A 16,255-nucleotide genomic window follows, 5' to 3' on the forward strand; every position below is an offset into this window, starting at 1 on the left:
AGTCACACAAGTCAACTGGACTCCCAGTATTCTTAATTTTATTATCATTTTTGGCCTCTCATATGTGACGCAATAAAGTCAATGGTCAGAGAAGTGATACGGGGTATCTCGCTTCCTGCTCCTTTCAAGGAAGGGAAAATGGTTCTCATCCGAAAACCAACGATCGACTTGATGTTAACATACTTCGTCCGATTATTCTCCTACATTTCGATTATAAAACTGTCCATCGAGCTATAAACATCCGCCTCTCGAAGTCGGTCGACAAAATCATTGCCGTTTACCAAAGTCGTGTGCCTGGACGTACGATACTGACTTCTGTTATTGAACGTTTTCAGGGAGCGATTCTTGAAGACGAAGCCGTTCTCCTAGCCTCCTTCAGCAAGTGCGGATCTTAGACCCCTTATATTTTCAGTACATTGTGTTACATTGCACAGATATGCCCACTTCCCGCGATGATGGCCTGCAAACTCAAACAACTATTTCGTTGAGTCTTGTGGCTACGAAACATCTTTCGAATTGGATGTGAAGTGGTGGCCAGGCTGCGCAAGCTCGGAGGATTAGGTCTTCCCGATGTTAGAGTGAAGGCATCCATTTTGTTTCTACGACGCAGTGTCGTAATATGTACACACGCTCCGTATTCCATCACAATTTCTTTATTTTCCTATCTCCAACCGATCAGTCTGACTACTCCAATCGATGCTGGACAGATAACCCTAAATTGTGACATATCCTCGAATATTTTATTGTTGTCAGTTTCTTAAGTGCTGATATCCTTTCAAAGACGCATTTCACTACCAGAGTCTTATTATCTCGTTGGCGTGCACCATCTTGTCTCTCCCTTGCTGAAATAGCTTACCCGTCAACATCCTGTAAACCTGTCTGGTCTCGTCTTACTCTTCTTACATTAGCAATGGAGATCGCTTCGTGGTGGTACAGGGTCACTCATCGTTTGATACCCACTGGCGACCGTCTTTCTGGCGTAAGCCCTCGGCGGACTGATCACCGTGACGAATATCATCACAGGCTGGTCTGTTGTGGACTGAAGCATCGACTGTGGATTCGTCTACAGTTGCTTTTCTTTCCCGAGGGACTGAATCCGCTTTTTAAGATGAATTTAGTATCTGTCCAGATGTATCACTGTTTTTTCAGTTGAAAAAGAATACAATGGTCTGGCTCATGGGTCACTATGTTCACTACATGTTGAAGGAGGGAGCAATCCTGATGCCCGTATCTTTCATCAGTATCTGGAGACTGCACATTGGAAGTAGCAGCCACATTATCGATCGTGTTTTGCAAATATGCATTTTCTTGTCCTTTGTCCATATGATGTTAGTTCAGATCCCATGTGGTCTTTGGTTCCTTTCTATTTCTGGTGCCCAATTGCACGAATCCTTATTTTGTTCCCTTTTCTTCAACATATACAAATAAAAAGAGAAACAAAGAAATTGGCCAGGTGCGAGTAGGAGTATGCTGAGGGCTCTGTACAAACTAAAGTATGTATGTACAGTTCATCCATTCTGGGAACAGACGATATAGAATATTTTCTCTATTTGCAAGTTACTGGTCCCAGGGACTCCAAGACTGTTTTACAATGTCTTAATTTCAAACCCAAAGTTGGATAACATATGACTATACGGTAAGATAGTACCGGGTGTGTTTCAATGAGTTAGCGAGTACAAAATATGTGACGTAAATGGCCACATCTTTTGATTGCATTGACTTAGAAGGTTAACGTGTTTACACCACCAAAACAGTGTAGGCCTCAGTATGTGACATTCATTTCAGCTTGGTCCATTTACCTGTTCCTGAAGAAAAAGGGGATCAACACATAAACGGGCAGACAGTCTGTCAGACAGCAAAGGACAAAACATTTCCCTGATATAAAAGGCATCTCTTAGATACAAAGGTTAAATAATTTCAGGTAACTATTTCATTTTCTTAAGCTTTTTATATTCAGTGATTTAAGCCAATTACTTTCTCATATCTCCACTAAATTATATCCAGCATTTCATATCAGTGGACTTCTCATTAATGTCTTTTGACATAAATCATCTATTGATTCTTGATTTTTGTTGTTTATTGCTTCATTTTTAAATCATTTCTTACAATCATGCCAAAAACATACATGATACTGATAACCAGTATTTGTTTCTTCATCATAAACATCTACTTTTGTTCCAGCTATATTTATTTCACTACCATTAAGAGCATGTTGAATACTATTGTTGTTATTTAAATTATTTAACTGTGTTATAGAGTCTTTGCTACAGTTCTCATTTTGCTCTTTATTTACTACTGAAATTTTTCTACTAGGCAAATATTTTGCTCTGTTTATAGCTCTACAAATGCCAGCAATTGTTAAATAACAGAATGGATCAATATTAGTTATTTCTAGAAATAGTTTTCTTAATTATTGTCAATACAATAATAATCGATATCAGGAATAGGACCAATATAATTATCATTTTCGCATGTATTGAACAAATGTGGAAAGTAACCTTTCTTTAATTCTTATAAACCAAATGTTTTGGGAAAATGATCCTGCTACAAAATTCCTACTTCTGTTATTTTTAAACCTAATTCTTTTATTACCAACAACATTAATTTTCTATCATTGTAGATAGTAAATGGCTTTATTGTATTTTCAACACAATACTTAAGAATAAATTGTGCATTATAACTTTTAGCATGATGAGCTATAAAAGTATAATCTTTATGTTTATTAGGTATCATCCATTTACAAAATTCGTCTTTTGTCTTAAATCTATAAATAGTATCACCATTATAACTGTGAACTATTATTAGATTTGGATTATGTATTCATGTTTCTGATCAGCTTCATAATCAAACCATATACATTTTTCTGAATAAGAGCAATCAATTTTCAATGGTTTACCATTTTCACAACATTCAAATTCTTCAACTCTAACTATATTAAAGCATTCAGAACATTGAAACATATAGTAATTTTTACTTTCATTATTAACAATTCATCCATTTTTACTGCAATTCTGACATCCATGGACTTTATATTCTTTACCTTTATTAACAGTTATATTTTGTATGTATTGACCACATTTTTGTTTTTTATATTGCATGTAACATTGTTGCATTTTAATTTCACCTTCTTGTTGACTGTTATTAAATTTTTCAAATCTGCATTTATGTTCTTCAAATCTTAAACAAATATTATTACATTATTTACATTTACGCACTGTGTCGCAAATAGATTGATGATTGCTTAAGCATTCTTCATCGTAACAGTATATATTAATATCTTTGAAATATATCTTATTTTTTATTGTATCATGTTCTTTATTGTTGCATAATACACACATTTTGCTCGCTTTTCACATTATGTCTGTTTTGATTTATATGCTTTGTACATATACCACAATAATATGATTATCATAAGAAACCTGACACACTGTTAATTACATCAAAATGGTTTTTATTTTTATACAAATATATATATTTATTTCTTCACCAACTCCATGACAGATAAATAAGCTAAAATTTTCAGTGTACTATACTTATTTGAATATCTAATAATTCTTCAATATGTCTAATATCCACTGGTGTAAAACATTCATTATAACTCTTTTATAATTTATAGTTATCACCATCTCTTACTTTCTTAATTCCAGCATTAGGAAGTTCTCTACCTAAGATAATATTCATTTGATACGTTAATGCAACTATTATTGCTCTAGGACAACATACATTATCATTATTATTCATTCCTGTAACAGACCATTTAGTTCTTGTATAATCAGCTAAATTTACTAGTTTAGAATGCCTGCTATCTCTTGTAATTGATATAAATTGAATATTAAATGTGGTATTTGCTATATCAATAGACTCATCATATGTTTATATATCTGTAAGATTATTACACAAAACTTGAACAAATTATTTAGTGTTATTTGAGGCACTGTATCCTGTAGAAATTGGATAATGCATTTTTGGATTTGAAATTTTTACATTCAACTTATCTTCTTTTCAGAAATTAGTCCTTTTTTAAGCTACTACTACCAAAGCATTTAGTGATTTAGTTTTTTGATCTGTTTTTCATTAAGTGTATCGAGTTTACTAATATGGTCATCATTAAAGGCACTTTTGTAGTCATCAGACCAAACATTAAATTTCTTGATAAATCTTGATCTCATTTCCTTAATTCCAAATGCATCTTTTTTATTTGTTTATCATCTGTTTCTTGCTGAAATATTTTATTACTAAATTGAATTATTTGATGAAATCTCACAATTTTTTCTAGTCTTTGATTCCAAGATTCTTAAAAGATATCATCATCAAATTTGTAAATGTAGTTTATACTTGGTACACTTTTAAGTGTTAATATTGGTTGATGAAATACATCATTCTGAAATGGAACTTCTTATAAGATAATTAAATTAATTAATTCTGATTTCTTTAAATTGATATAGTGTTTAAGACCAAGAATTTTAGTTAAAGTACTGAGATTAATTAAACTCATATTGTTAGTTGTAGTTTATTTCCCATTTTCAGTAAACTGTATAATTTCACTTTTTCGTAATCTGAAGTAACCTTTAAGATTTAAACTCTTAGCCAAGGCCTTTAATTCGCAACTTTCGTATTTTGTAGCTCCATTTCTATAGGAAAAAGCTAGTAATGAACATTGGCTGTAATTGTTGTCTATCAATTTCTAAATTATATAGATATATTTTATTGGGGAAAAATTGTTGTTTAATATATTTCAAAATAACTTACTTTTGTACATTTTTTACAGATTTTCCAAAGCTTAACTCTAGTTTGTTTATGATTCCAAAAGCAGTTAACATCTTTTGTCTCATTGCAGATAGGACACATCTTAGTTGAAAAATCTTTGTACATTTTATTGTGAGTGGATGACTGTAAATGTTTGAAGTATACTGCACATACACTATCAACACATTCACACTGTACTTTTTGAAATAATTTATCTTTAATAGCTTTATACCTCTTAGACTGATATACTTTGTTGTATTCTTTATAGCATTGTTTAACATGTGTGCATGTTTTTCCCTTGTATATGGATGTAAGTGCTTCTACCAATACAGTATTTCTTACATATCTTTTAATTATCCATTTACTACATATAGAATCATGATGTAAATTGTTTATCATGAGTTTCATGTGAATCTCATGTTTTCATCATACCATTATACTTCATTTTCATTCCAATAATCAAGTTATTATCTTCCCACTTAGCACTTTGGTATACTTGTTGGGTAAGATGATTTTGATCTGACTATCAAGCTCTAAAAATATTTTATAGCCATATTTTGTATGCACATTTACTACATTTGTAATTTCATATAGCTGATTTGTATCAAGCTCAGTTAATTTCTGCAATGGTATACATTTCTTGATACTATTGAGCTTTGCTGCAGGTTCAGTTTTCTCCATTTATACATACAAAAAAATTATTTTCTCAGTAGCCTTAATCTTGAATCTGCTCCAATGGTTTCACATTTAGATACTGTTCCCACAATTTTACATTTCTTTTTTGTATATTTAACTTTTATGTTATGATCAATATTCAAATAATCAGCTATTTTGGATATAAAATAAATTCATAGTACAGCTTTTCCTTTAACATTTTTGTTAAATACATTAAATACACCAGTTGCAAATGAACCAGCTGCAGTTTAATACGTTAATGCTGCCAAAAGTAATGGTAGAAAACCACCTTCGTGTCGTGTTAATACAGAACCTTTTTTTTCTTTCTTTGAAAGATATTCACACAATCTTAGTGCTATGGGTATAGTTAACGTTAGAGGTGAAGAAAAACACCTTTACATTTTAGAATCTTTCTGCTTCTTTTGAGTGTTATTTAAAAATGGATCGAGAAAACTACATTCTTTTAATTCTGCATTTGGAATCTTTACTTTAATGCCTTTTGCTTTAATTTTGCTAAAATTATTCATTTATATACTCAAAAATCATAAACTCCATCCATTTTCATCAACATCCAAACACATTCCTAATTTTCCATACATTATTCCTCTGACAACACTTGCTGCTAATTTTTCACCAAGTGATGTATCAGAAGCATTCTTTCTTTTCCAGCTAATTGAAGTTGCTTATCTGTTTCATATCTTTACCCTAAATCTTTATGACATCTGTATGCATTATCATATTGTTTACAGGCTTCGTCTAATGGATTTACCCCTTGATCACCTCTAGCCAATCTTTCTTCTGGTTCAGTTTCCAGACCACAAAATCTGTAGCCAGGTAGATGCATTTCGAATGGAAGTTTATTAGTTAATGTGTTTGTAAGGTGTCAGGCAAATCCAACACCTTCCATGAAAACCCTGACATGATAGCAAATCCGGCAGTATGTCACATATCTCCGAATAAACACTGACATTAAATTAACCAAAGTAATATGATCAACGAGTGAGCAAATGGAATACCACAGACTAACACAAGAACACCTAAATGCATGTCATACCTTCCCACCGTGAAACAGACGCAGTTCCGAGGTAAGAAACGAGAACAGAAGCCGAGAGCAGAGTCGTGTAGGCTAGGAGTCCCTACGATAAGGGACGGACACCCACGTTGCCAGTCGACCTCCAGGACCACCCCCCAGCCCATGTTAAAAGATAGAGCCCTCCAGAAGAACAGTATAGTTCTTGCGATAACACTAAAAGGACCACAACAGCTGAAAGTTTTAGCGTGAGACTATACGCGTCTCTGTTACGTTGCAAACGTTAAAAACATTGCCCCACCACGAAAAGTATAACGTTTCTCATTGGATCGACAAAATTTTTGTAGGTGGAGCTTAGGGTTAACACTGCGATCCTGACTGGTCAGTTGAAAACACAGCCAGATACATTTTTTTAAACCAACTTCAGTAAATTGTAGTAAGGAGAAGTTAGGAGAGAGTTGCTTCCGAGACGGCGAGATGCGTGGAGCTGCACTGCCTGCTGCCTCCTGATGCTGCCTAAACACCTACAAGGTAATGAACGCACGCGGTGCCACCATAAGGCTTCACTCAGAACTGCAGAAGTCTCATCTGTTACATCCTCTTTCTACGTAATACTAGTGTCGATTGTCAATTAAATTTCGTGGTATTCACATTTGCAACTAGAAGTTAAAATCTGAAACGCGATGATTTTTCTGTTATATAATTATTGAGAACTCACATCAGCCACTGTAATTTACGACAAGTTAAATAAGTAATTAAAGATAATTGAGTGTCACTGTAGACCATTTTGATAGTTTTCTCTTATATGAAACTTAACTTAAATCTAGATTATAGATGTGATATTGCATAGGTCATCCTTCGATCCACTGTAGAACTTGGAAACCCATTCAGGGGATATTCGTTCACATCCTGTATTAAAATATTTCCTTTTATCAATAGTGCAATTTATAAACAATGTTTTGTGAGTAGAATAAAAATTCCATTGGTAAACTTAACTACTTTTTCGACGTTATTTTACCAGCTAACTAAAAATCTTTATGACCTCTTTATGCATTATCTTATTGTTTACAGGCTTCGTCTAATGGATTTATCCCTTGATCACCTCTAGCCAATCTTTCTTCTGGTTCAGTTTCTGGACCACAAAATCTGTAGCCAGGTCAATGCATTTCGAATGAAAGTTTATTAGTTAATGTGTTTACTAGCCATTTAATGTATTTTTCATTTTCCCAAAATGTGTGAGGAAGATTATTCAAAAATCTAATCAAGTATGGAATTGCTTTTGGATTATTGATGATGAAATCACTAAACCTATTCACTAACATATGTATTATTTCTAGTTTTTCATTGAGGTAATATTTATTTCCAGTCAGTTCTTCTCCACAAATTACTGCTAATCTATCAATTAATTAGTGAACGTCATCCACCCAGACATATTCGATGGATTTTTCTGTAAATTTTTAATTAACTTTCATCAATTTATTCATCTCTATATAAATCTGTTGCTAATTATGGAAAATAGACATTAACATTTTCTTTTATCTAATCTTGGTTTTCACTAGGTGTTTATCAGATTATAATGCACTTGATTTATTTAATATATCTGCATAATTTGATACATTAATAGAATTGAATTTATCATGCAAATTATCTATTGTAATATGTTTCTTTGTTAAAAGTGTCATCAATCTGTCTTTACCATCATATTCTCTTTCACCAATTTTTAATTTGTCTTCATTGAATTCAGTTGGTAATTAACTGACATATTTAAATATACCAACACGTCTTAATCCAAGAGCTCGATCTGTATTATAATTGATATACTTCCACATTCTTTCACTTACGTTTATTCTTTTAGCTTCCTTTTTTAGACCTATTCTTTCTCTGTTTTTACCTCTTCTTCATGTTCATTCAATACCTTTTCTATTTCTGATTCACTTAACGGGGAAGACATTAGCTTATATAATTATGAATGGTAAGTGAAACTTCACATTCACTCACAACACAGAATACTTACTGAAGTATTTTAGATCGATAAATGAATAAAAATGCTATAGAAGTGTTAGCAGCATGTTTACATTTCATTCTCAAATATTTTAAGAAAGATAAAGGCAATAAAAACGGAAAAATTTAGTATGCCACTGATTTTATTGTTTATTATGTTACTGGATAGCTCTTGATGTAGAGTACTTTAACATTTTGAATTTTTAAAATTGGATAATATTTCGCAGAGAAATTGAGAAAAAATATTTGCCCCCTTGCCCCTACGAGTTATTCAACCCAGCCACTGATTTTATTGTTTATTATGTTACTGGATAGCTCTTGATGTAGAGTACTTTAACATTTTGAATTTTTAAAATTGGTTAATATTTGGCAGAGAAATTGAGAAAAAATATTTGCCCCCTTGCCCCTACGAGTTATTCAACCCAGCTTACTTCTGTGTATTGTGGGTGGCGGTCTTAATACACAATAGTGACATCCAAAAATGAAGTCAGAATTCAATTATCTCTAAAAATGTGCTCTAGTTCCCCATATACTACTTATTTTCAATAACCAGTTTTCTTTAAAACATTGTTTAGTTTTAAAAAATATTTTAAAAAATTCTTCATCTTTATGTACACTCCCGGAAATGGAAAAAAGAACACATTGACACCGGTGTGTCAGACCCACCATACTTGCTCCGGACACTGCAAGAGGGCTGTACAAGCAATGATCACACGCACGGCACAGCGGACACACCAGGAACCGCGGTGTTGGCCGTCGAATGGCGCTAGCTGCGCAGCATTTGTGCACCGCTGCCGTCAGTGTCAGCCAGTTTGCTCCATCGCAGTCTTTAACACTGGTAGCATGCCGCGACAGCATGGACGTGAACCGTATGTGCAGTTGACGGACTTTGAGCGAGGGCGTATAGTGGGCATGCGGGAGGCCGGGTGGACGTACCGCCGAATTGCTCAACACGTGGGGCGTGAGGTCTCCACAGTACATCGATGTTGTCGCCAGTGGTCGGCGGAAGGTGCACGTGCCCGTCGACCTGGGACCGGTCCGCAGCGACGCACGGATGCACGCCAAGACCGTAGGATCCTACGCAGTGCCGTAGGGGACCGCACCGCCACTTCCCAGCAAATTAGGGACACTGTTGCTCCTGGGGTATCGGCGAGGACCAGTCGCAACCGTCTCCATGAAGCTGGGCTACGGTCCCGCACACCGTTAGGCCGTCTTCCGCTCACGCCCCAACATCGTGCAGCCCGCCTCCAGTGGTGTCGCGACAGGCGTGAATGGAGGGACGAATGGAGACGTGTCGTCTTCAGCGATGAGAGTCGCTTCTGCCTTGGTGCCAATGATGGTCGTATGCGTGTTTGGCGCCGTGCAGGTGAGCGCCACAATCAGGACTGCATACGACCGAGGCACACAGGGCCCACACCCGGCATCATGGTGTGGGGAGCGATCTCCTACACTGGCCGTACACCACTGGTGATCGTCGAGGGGACACTGAATAGTGCACGGTACATCCAAACCGTCATCGAACCCATCGTTCTACCATTCCTAGACCGGCAAGGGAACTTGCTGTTCCAACAGGACAATGCACGTCCGCATGTATCCCGTGCCACCCAACGTGCTCTAGAAGGTGTAAGTCAACTACCCTGGCCAGCAAGATCTCCGGATCTGTCCCCCATTGAGCATGTTTGGGACTGGATGAAGCGTCGTCTCACGCGGTCTGCACGTCCAGCACGAACGCTGGTCCAACTGAGGCGCCAGGTGGAAATGGCATGGCAAGCCATTCCACAGGACTACATCCAGCATCTCTACGATCGTCTCCATGGGAGAATAGCAGCCTGCATTGCTGCGAAAGGTGGATATACACTGTACTAGTGCCGACATTGTGCATGCTCTGTTGCCTGGGTCTATGTGCCTGTGGTTCTGTCAGTGTGATCATGTGATGTATCTGACCCCAGGAATGTGTCAATGAAGTTTCCCCTTCCTGGGACAATGAATTCATGGTGTTCTTATTTCAATTTCCAGGAGTGTATTTTACACCTCACCGAAATGCTTATTGAATATGCAGCGCTGTTTAAAAATGTACTATGGCTGGTAATCGAAATCAGGCCATCCATTTGGCGTACATTCTGCCATTTTTTTCTTTTTTCCCTAGATATTTTATTGTAGTAAAACACAATTAATTACCGTGTTCTACAAAAGTTGATAAAACTCAATCGCTATGAGATCATGCTTCAAATTATTACATTAATCAGAGAATTTTCTATTAAATTAAAAAACAATAAAGTAAGAGGCAATATTGGTAAATATTAATATCCACACCATGAAATGATTTTAATTTTTTTTGTGAGACATCTTCTCTGTGTTATGTTGATGTGTTGCTTGAAATACTTTTAGATCTAAATTAAGGAAGTCATTTAAAAAAAGTCACAGATCTTGTTACACCTTTATTTAGGTTGTTATCCTATGCCCATTCTTTCAAAAACAGTTTCCATACTTAGAGCCACCGAGCACACTGGCCTCGCATTGGGGAGGACGACGGTTCAAACTCGCGTCCGGCCATCCAGATTTAGGTTTTCCGTGATATCCTAAATAGCTCCAGGAAATTGCCTGGATGTTTCCCACGAAAGGACACGGCCGATTTCCTTCCCCATCCTTGACACAATCCGAGCTTGTACTCCGTCTCTAATGACCACGATGACGATGGGGCGTTAAATGCAATCTTTCTTCCTTCATACTTCATACTTATGCCAGTTCAAGAAACCGAGTTTTCTTTAGTGTTTTAAAGACGTTCAGGAAACTTCAAAGTCGTTTTTCTCGGGAATTTTAGTGTTGCATTGGCCTGCTTTGAAGTATTGATATTCGAGCTCCGAACTTCTCGAAACATAAATATAAGGAAATACAAAAAAAAAAAGAAAAACCGACAGCCATGCGGTCTGTTTGTTAGACGTCACTTCGTTGTGTCGACAGTCCATGTGACTTCACCTTACGCACTTTCTTTTGAACTCGTTCACGCGTTTATTGGGTTCATTTGAGCCTTTGTTTTGCCATCAAGAAAGAGAACTTTGGTAAGCTTCTGTCTGTATTCAGGACTAACTGAGCGATAATGCATCTCTCTGAACATCCCAGATAACCATCCGGCATATCTGTGGAACCTAGCCTAAGTAGCTAGTTTAAAATTATTCGGTAAGAAATCTAACTCAGGGTAGAAAAAAATTTCTCTCGTGAAGGGAGTTACGGCCAGCTCTTCGCACAGCTCGCGCTGTTACTAGTCGCCTATGGTTCAGACAGCTCGTATCGTATCTGGAGAGTTTAGTACAGAGATTTATCTACAAATGGAAACTCGATATGATGGATTTAAACTCAAATTTCTATAACTACATAGACTACTGCAGTTTACGTTTTTACGTTAGGAAGTAGGCTAATGCCACAGGTCATCTTTCAAACAAATTTGTTTAACGTGTCAGCCTTCTAGTGTTCTTACTAGCGTAAGATCAAGCATTTCCGGCCTGGCAGTGATCAACCTGTTTTCACAACAAAAAGTACTTGATTCTAAGTAATCTCATATTAGGCAAGTACTCTTTGTCTAATATTTTTCTAGTAATCATTTTATTAGGTTGGTGAGTAGGTTTACAGCGTTTTTGTTGTGTATGTTTTGGGTCATGTATTAGGAGAATGCCATTGGACAGAGCACTGCAAGAAAATGGTTTCCTATTTTAAGGAGAATCGTTTTGACATTAGTGACTCTCCACGCTCAGGAAGATTAGGAAATTGATGAAGATCGTTTAAACGCATTAATTCACAATGATCCACGTCAGTGCATGCGAGAATCTGCAAATGTGATGAACTGTGAACATTCTAGCACCATACGACATTTGTATGCAATGGGGAAAATCGGGTGTATGGGTACCACTTGCTCTACGACAAAATCACCGGAATCAGCAGGTTTTCCATATGTGCATCCGTGCTTGCTCGTCATCAATTGGCTCGTGAAAAACACCGACCGTTCTTATCCTCTATCGTTACTGGTAATTAGAAATGGTCTCTTTATGCTAAAGTAAGAAAAAGAAAGGTATGGTTGACCCAAACAAAGCAGCAACTGCCCATACAAAGACTGCGAAGACCTGTGTGCAGTCACAAAAGATTATGTTATGCAACCGCATACATGGGGCAAATGTTTCTGGCAGCCTCCGCTACTGCCACCCCTCTATTGAATTCAGACAGAAGAATTTGTCGGATATCTTCCGATTTCTCCATCTGGAGCTCCGTTTTGTAGAGTCGACGGTGTGCTGTACTACGAAAGGTTTCCCCAACATTTAACCATCACTGCAGCATTTATTTTCAAAAACTGAGACGTTTCGGAGTCGCAGTCCAAGAACAATGACCAGGCAGACTGAGTGAAGTGGTACTAGTCCACGATAACGCCTGGCCGCATTCTTCTAAACAGACAAATAACGCTAATAGGAGTTGGGTTGGGAAGTCATTCCGTACCAACCTTTTTCACCTGAATTTGCACCCTCAGATTTTCACCTTTTCCTCTCTCTATCAAACAACTTCAAGGAACTTCCTTTTCGGATTAAATTGCGCTCCTAATATGGCTCGACTAGTACTTCGGCTCAAAACCACATTATTTCTACATTCGCGAAATCGAAAAGTTACCGAATCATTGGCGGGCTGTTGTAAGTATCAAGGAGATTATATTATTGATTACTAAATTCTCTGTTACGTGTACCAATTACATTTACTAAACTTATGCAAAAACGCTACGAACTTATGCACCAACCTAATATATTTTTGGGCTGAGGTTCTGGAATGTCTGCCGTTACCTCTTCACTGGACTAAAACGTTTTCCAAAAATACCGGGTGATCGAAAAGTCAGTATAAATTTGAATACTTAATAAACCACGGAATACTGTAGATAGAAAGGTAAAAATTGACACACATGCTTGGAATGACATGGGGTTTTATTAGAACCGAAAAAAACCATATTGCTAGACGCGTGAAAGATCTCTTGCGCACGTCGTTTGGTGATGATCGTGTGCTCAGCCGCCACTTTCGTCATGCTTGGCCTCCCAGGTCCCCAGACCTCAGTCCGTGCAATTATTGACTTTGGGGTTACCTGAAGTCGCAAGTGGATCGTGATCGACCGACGTCTCTAGGGATGCTGAAAGACAACAATGCCTTACCATAACTCCGGACATGCTTTACAGTGCTGTTCAGAACATTATTCCTCGACTATAACTATTGTTGAGGAATGATGGTGGATATATTCAGCATTTCCTGTAAAGAACATCATCTTTGCTTTGTCTTACTTTGTTATGTTAATTATTGCTATTCTGATCTGATGAAGCGCCATCTGTCGGACATTGATGAAACTTTTGTATTTGGTTGGTTCTAATTAAACCCCATGTCATTCCAAGCATGTGTGTCAATTTGTATCGCTCTATCTACATTATTCCGTGATTTATTCAGTTTTCAAATTTATACTGACTTTTTGATCATCCGGTAAATTTCTTTACATGTGGGTTCAGGTGGATTGTACAACGTACCAAATCAGGTGACACCTGTATATTTCTGCAAATTGTACTTCAGATTTGTGAGTTTACCAGGGCGTCAAACGTCTTCGTAGTCATGCACATTGTTCTGATGAAAGACTGTGATGGATCCCCCGACTATTTGTTATCGGACTTTCTCATTGCATTTACCTACTGTTGCTTAAGCTAGGGTTCTATCACTCTATCCAATGAAACTCTGCATTTTTTTCTTTTGACTCGTGTTTCAGTCTCGGTGGCGTACCAACAAGAGTGCTGACTGATTTATTTCTCCGCATCGATTATTTAGACACTTTCAAGCCTCCTTTTATGTTTCTGCACCCGCGTGTCTCTTCTCTATATTTTAACTCCCAGCAGACATCTTTTAAACCACCGGTTGCTGGTCTGCCCAGGGCGGTAAGATGTAAAGTCGGTCCGGCAGGTCACTCTCACTGTCGTATAGGGCGGTACGGCACACCCCTGGCCGCTGATAATGTTCGAGAAATAACATGTTACTCAAGATCCAGCACTTCTCATTTTCAACACTGTGAGTGCAGATGGCAGAAGAGCAACACCGAAATACCAATGTTAACTTCTCAGAAGGAGTTAAGCCCAAATTTATATAATAATCAAAATTACTAATAGCCTTTACTGAACTTAGCACTACGATAATACTGATAGAAAGAGTAGTGAGAGTAGTACTGGCTCCAGGAACAAGGCACATCAGAAAAGTAACTACTTAAGGGAGCGAACATGACTGCATTTACATATATTTTATTTTCCACTAATGTGGCATCGTCTTGAGGATGCAGCTCTTGATTCAGAGGCATCAGGCCCTACCCTTCCTGCTCCTATATTATACCTTTCTCACAATTCAACAAGAAGGGAGTAAAGCTCAGAGTGTACAACATTTAATACTTCGGTGAAATGAAAATCAGTATTTTAGGAAACCGATTCTGAGTACCATATTCCCTACAAACAAACAATTCCAGTTCTGAACCATGGCGTTATTTCGTTAATAGCCACTATTAGATAATTTCGCAACATGTCTGTGCAGCTACAATACTGTCCCCAACAATGAAACTATGTTACATTAAACTGCCGACAGCTTTACGGATGGGGTTCTCCCCTACACTTCACAAGCCGATTTCTATCGTGGTTTTTGCTGCAGCGTCTCAACCTGCCAGCTGAAGTCTCGTCCATGCTGGCCACAGAGGATGGCATGCTGAACCATCTGTCCGCTGAAGTGTCCGCCGCTGCCCCAAGTCACTTGTCTCGTACTGTGCCACCATCACAGGTCTGTCTTCCATCTGTGTCTCCTTCACGGCTCACTCATTAGCGACGACCGTAGCGTCGTTACCTACACGCCTTCCCCCACCAACGGACGCTGCCGTCGGTCGGTTTTCCAGCCTCTTTGTTACTTTAATATATTTAAACCTCATTTGCTTCAGAAAATTGCGTACAATTAGTATTTACAATCCTTGATCGATTTCTACAATCTATTCTTTTTCTGAAAAGGCTGCTGCCCCTCTTCAGCTCAACTGGCCAAGGCACTAGAGTCGGTACAGCTCAACATCCATGTCGGTACCTTCCAGAATCTCATTGACTGTCTTCCTGCAGATCTCAAAGCGGTCCGCAATGCAAAAGGTGGTTATTCAAGCTCCTGACAGGTGGTCTCATTAATGTGGTTGGACGATGTAGGATACGAAACTTCCTGGCAGATTAAAACTGTGTGACGACAGAGACTCGAACACGGGACCTTTGTCTTTCACTAGCAAGTGCTCTACCATCTGAGTTACCCAAGCATGACTCGCGACCCGTCCTCACAGCCTTCCTTCTGCCAGTACCTTGTCCCCTACCTTCCAAATTTCACAGAAGCTCTGCTGCGAAACTTTCGGAATTAGCACTCCTGGAAGAAAGGATATTGCAGAGACATGGCTTAGCCAAAACCTGGGGGATGTTTCCAGAATGAGATTTTCACTCTACAGTGGAGTGTGCGCTGATATGAAACTTCCTGATAGATTAAAACTGTGTGCCGACAGAGACTCGATCTCCAGACCTTTGCCTTTCGCGAGTAAATCTTCTACCATCTGAGCCACCCAAGCACGCCTCATGACCCGTCCTCACAGCTTCAATTCTGCCAGTACCTTGTCTCCAACCTTCCAAACTTTACAGAAGCTCTTCAGCGAGTCTCGGTCCGTCACAGATTTATATCAGCGTACACTCCACTGCAGAGTGAAAATCTTATTCTGGAAACACCCTCAGGACATGGCTAAGCCAT

The sequence above is a fragment of the Schistocerca cancellata genome, chromosome 1 (assembly GCF_023864275.1).
Source record: "Schistocerca cancellata isolate TAMUIC-IGC-003103 chromosome 1, iqSchCanc2.1, whole genome shotgun sequence".
Lineage (NCBI taxonomy): Eukaryota > Metazoa > Arthropoda > Insecta > Orthoptera > Acrididae > Schistocerca > Schistocerca cancellata.